Below are 5421 nucleotides of genomic sequence, written 5' to 3' on the forward strand. Positions count from 1 at the left end.
TACAGCTTGAATCTAATCACAAGAAAACAACAGATAAGTCCAAATGGGGACAGTTTTATCAACATCAAGTGGGTCAGAGGGACTGTATTTTTTTTGAAATGCCAATGCTGTACAAGGCAAAGAAAAATCATGGGAATATTCCAGATTAAAAGAGGTTTAAGACACATGCTTGCTTAATCATGTCCAGTTCTTTGGGACTCTTTGGACTGTGGCCTACCAGTCTCCTCTGTCCATGGAATTTCCCAGGCAAGAATACTGGAGTGGGTTGCCATTCTCCTCCTCCAGGGGATCTTCCCAACCCAAGGATCGAACTAGCATCTCCTGTGACTTGTGTCTTCTGCATTGCAGGCGGATTCTTTACCGGCTGAACAACAGGGGAAGCCTGTTCAAGACACAGCACAACTTAATTAAACACCTGACTGTAGACTAGATTCCATAAGTGAGGGTGGGGGAATTTTTTTTTTTTAAAGAAACATTAATGGGCCAACAAAGGACATGCCCTTCTTTGCCCCCCGGGAGCACCTGCGGCCATCAGAGCTTCCACAGAGAGAGGATGATGGCGTTTGTCACCTTCTAGATGCAGGCTGGCACCAGCCTCTCCTGGCCCACTGTGTCTGGGCAGCAGTTGTGCTGAGTCCAGCCCTTTTAAGAAAGATGGCCCTCCATGACCCACGTGCTCTCTGTTCCTGAAGCATATACAACATCAGAACTGCATGAGAATTCTGCAGGCTATAAGTGGAGTAGACAACTGGGGCAACCAGGGATGAGGCTGGGGCCTCCACAGAGAAAGGCTTGGAGGGCCATGGGGGCCAGGCCTGAGCAATGAGATGCTCCTGAGAGCATCCAGAACCCCAGGACAGCGTGGAGTGGAGTGCGTGGCCTGGAGGCAGACCAGCTTGGCAGGATCTCTGCTCCTCTCATCACCTGTGGGCCCTCAGGTGCAGCACTCCACCTCCCAACTTCAGTCTGCTCCAAGGAACACAGGGACACAGCTGTGACTTCATCCCAGGATGGCTGCCAGTCCAGAATGAGACAGTCCAAGTAAAGCAATCACACAGCATCTGATGCAGGGTGTACGATCCCTGAATGATAGCCCTATTATCAAGGAATGTGAATTATCCTAATAGTAAAATTAAAATGGTGCATACATTTGAGGAAGGCACTGGGCATGACGTGCGGTCAGCCAGCAGCTGGGCCACGTGAGGATAAGAGAGGACTAGGCGAGCCCCCCTCCTCAGTGAGCTTGTGACCAGAGCAGAAGGCTCTGAGCCAGGGCTCCTTACTGGATGTTGGAACTGCAGAAGCTGGGTGAGAATCTATGTGGACTTTATATAAATTTTCTGCCACATGTTTCCTTACCCTCCCCAGGATGTTCTTCCCTATGGGAAAATGACCCATCACTGTTACCAACTGAATTGTGTCTCCTCAAATTCATAGGTGGAAGCCCTGTGCTCCAATGGGACTGTATTTGGAGATGGAGCCTTTAAGGAGGTAATGAAGATTAAATGAAGTCATAAGGGTGAGGTCCTAAGCCAGTAGGACTGGTTGCCTAATGAGAGGGAGAGACACACAGAGGAAAGGCCCCTGGAGGACACGGAGAGGAGGTGGCCGTCGACAAGCTACGGAAAGAATCCTCAGGAGAAACCAATCCTGCCGCACCTTGATCTTGACCTTCCAGCCTCCAGAATTGTGAGAAAATCAATTCCTGTTATTTAAACCACTCAGCCTATGGTACTTTGTTAGGATGGCCCTAGAAAACTAATTCAGTCCCCACTAGTTAAACTCATGGGTCCTGCTTTGGTTCTACAAGTGTGAGGACTTACAAACAGAAGATTTGAGAGCCTGTGTGTGGTTGAGCCAGAGATCAAATTGCCAGCATCTGCTGGATTATAGAAAAAGCAGAGAATTCCGGAAGAACATCTACTTCTGCTTCATTGACTGTGCTAAAGCCTTTGACTGTGTGGATCACAACAAACTGTGGAAAATTCTTAAAGCAATGGGAATACCAGACCATGTTACCTGCTTCTGAGAAATCTGTACGCAGGTCAACAAGCAACAGTTAGAACCAGATATGGAACAACACTTGCTCCTTTGAAGAAAAGCTATGACAAACCTAGACAGCATATTAAAAACCAGAGACTCTACTTTGCCGACAAAGGTCTGTCTAGTCAAAGCTATGGTTTTTCCAGTAGTCGTGTACATACGTGAGAGTTGGACCATAAAGATGGCTGAGCAACAAAGAATTGATGTTTTCGAACTGTAGTGTTGGAGCAGACTCTTGAGAGTCCCTTGGACTGCAAGGTGATCAAACCAGTCAGTCCTAAAGGAAATCAGTCCTGAATATTCATTGGAAGGGCTGACACTGAAGCTGAAGCTGCAGTCTTTTGCCCACCTGATGTGAAGAGCCAACACATTAGAAAAGATGTGTTGGGAACACACATCTTCCCTGTGTGTTCCCTGATGCTGGGAACGATTGAAGGCAGGAGGTGAAGGGAACGGAAGAGAATGAGACGACTGGATGGCATTACCGACTCAAGGGACATAAGTCTGAGCAAACTCTGGGAGATGGTGAAGGAGGGAAGCCTGGCATGCTGTAGTCCACAGGGCCACAAAGAGTCAGACACAACTGAGCAACTGAACAACAACATCAGAGGCCCCTGGAGAAGGGCATGACAACCCACTCTAGTATTCTTGCCTGGAGAATCCCATGGACAGAAGAGCCTGGTGGACTACAGTCCATTGGGTCTCAAAGAGTTGAACATGACTGAGGGACTAACACATACATGAGTGTCAAACAAGGAGAGGTGAGATGATATTCCAGTTTCTTCCTCGGGGTTTTCGTATCACTCACTTCTGAGCAAATGTAATCCATGTGAGAGGTACATATTCTCATCTAGCCCCACAGCCTTCCTCTCTTTTCTTTCCATGATAGAAAGATTGCTGCAGAAATTTGGGGTTGATGGAAAAGGGCAGACAAGCTGCAATCACGGTAGCTAAGCATCAGGGGCTGGAAATCATAGAAAATGAAATGAAAAATAAGTGTCCAGTTTGTTCATCAATATCACCACTCCCACTTTAAAAAGTTCTGAAGCAAGCACATACAAAGTTATCATCTATTATTTATTTTTATAGTTATTATTAACTATATGAAGCATGATGGGAATTTGAGTCACTAACTTTGCTCATTGTTCTATTAAAAAAAAAATGAGGATTTCTGGACAGTCTTCTCTTGCTACTTAAATCATCTGTTTTATTCTTTTCTGGTTGGAGATCAAGCCTTTGAGGACAGAACAAGAAGAGGAACCTGCTGTACTTCAGAAGATACGATGGCTGCCCTTTTTGTCTTTTCTGGGAACGATGGCCCAGAGCTGGTGTTTGATCAGCTTGGCTTCCAGCCAAGGTCAGCAAGAGTTTTTGAAACTGTCTCCAATCTCAGCCACCCAATGCTGGAAAGCTCCATCCTTAACTGCTGAGCACCTAAAGAGCCCTACAGAATGTCAGCCCAAAGTTCTAGAATTCAAGAAATTTAGTTCTGTAAAATGCTTTAATCTTTTGTTCTTAAAACTCATAGTTTTGATAAAAGTGTCACTGTTGAGACTGGTCCCAGTCGACCTGCTACGGAGGGCTGGTCAGGTTTCTCGATGCACCACGTATTTCCCCACTTCTGTGCTTTTGGTCATGAATCTGCCCTCGCCTGGAACATCTCCTTGCCATGCCAGGAACCCTCTTCCACATCAGACTCCTTCAAGCAGAGTAGATTGATGGCTCATTTTATGACCCCAGAGAACTCTCTGTATGTACCTTCACCGTAACTTTTTATTGACCTGCCTTCCACTTTGGACTGTGCTATAATCATAAGTCTCTGCTGCTGCTGCTGCTAAGTCGCTTCAGTTGTGTCCAACTCTGTGTGACCCCATAGACGGCAGCCACCAGGCTCCCCCATCCCTGGGATTCTCCAGGCAAGAACACTGGAGTGGGTTGCCATTTCCTTCTCCAATGCATGAAAGTGAAAAGTGAAAGTGAAGTTGCTCAGTTGTGTCCAACTCTTAGCGACCCCATGGACTACAGCCTACCAGGCTGGTCCATCCATGGGATTTTCTAGGCAAGAGTACTGGAGTGGGGTGCCATTGCCTTCTCCCAGCTTTTCCTGTGGTGATTCAGGAACTCTGGGTCCTCACACCCTACAAAGACACCATCCTCTAAAACATGTGCTTTCAACATGGGAAGTACCAGGGGGCAAAATTCAGAAATCTACGTGGCTCAGGCTACATATGATCTTAAAGTCTCACCATGTCAAACGGCCCCTAGCACCATCCCTTCATCTGGCTTTTTGCTGCCAGCTTCCTCTTCGGGGTGTCAGTTCACCCCTCTGTGCCCTCATCACTCCCTTTGCTCTCTGTGCCTTGACAGACTTTCTCCTTCTTCCAAGACTCAGCTCCAGTGCCACTTCCTCCAGGAAGCCCTACCAGCCTCCACTACTCCCATAAATGCTTTGGCCAAAATCAGAGCTGTTTCATGCACTAAGCATTACAGAGAAATAAACCATGGTGATAATACATTAGTAATACAAAACCAAAATGCTTGAGTCTGCTCTAAACGTTAAGAAAGGAAATCAGAGTGGAAAGATGCAGAGATCTTAGCCTGTAATGCTGAAAATATTTCACTTTTGCAAATGTTACAAAACACATGACCATGTAAACTCATTGCTAGGGTCCCTCCAGGGAGGAGGAAGTAAACCCTGCAAATGAGGAGGCGTGAGGCTTCACCCCGACAGGGTTTCCACAGAGAACTGAGGGCCTGTCTGTGAAAAACTTTGCAGTCTTGTGCCCTGGTCGTGGGAACTTTTAAAGTAATTCAACAAAATGAAAACTTGTTGAATTGTGTTCTATACAATGTGTGCTTACCAAGTGTTTTTTTTATAACTGAATACTTGTTCAGGCACAAGGAGTGAAAAAAATTAATATGTCATTTTTAGTAAGGTCGTAGATGCGCTGACGGCCCAAAGAAACTTTTCCTCCCTGGGGACAAAGAGGGTGACGGGTGGAGGATTAGGGAGGTGGAGGGAAGCAAGGGATGAAGGAAGGAAAGGGACTGGTTAGAAGCGAGTGGGGGAAAGACAGAACCGTAAGGATCCGAGAGAAAAACAATGTAACGACTTTACTCCCAAAAAGAACAAGTACGGAAAAGCAGGGCTGTGGGTACGTGAGGCACAAGGGTGGGGGGCGGGGCGGACAGCTGGTTTGCCCCGCCCTCCAGCGAGTCCCTCCTTCCGCCCATCACCCCCGCCCCCGCAAAAACCCAAACGGGTAACCTCTACCCGGCCGCCTCTCATTGGCTATGCAAATGAACGAAGTCTGCCCGGACCAATAAGCCGCGGCCACGGCTTGGCGAGCGTCTTCCGGCCCGCCTCTGCCGCCCCGC

The sequence above is a fragment of the Bos indicus x Bos taurus genome, chromosome 11, assembly GCF_003369695.1.
Source record: "Bos indicus x Bos taurus breed Angus x Brahman F1 hybrid chromosome 11, Bos_hybrid_MaternalHap_v2.0, whole genome shotgun sequence".
NCBI lineage: Eukaryota > Metazoa > Chordata > Mammalia > Artiodactyla > Bovidae > Bos > Bos indicus x Bos taurus.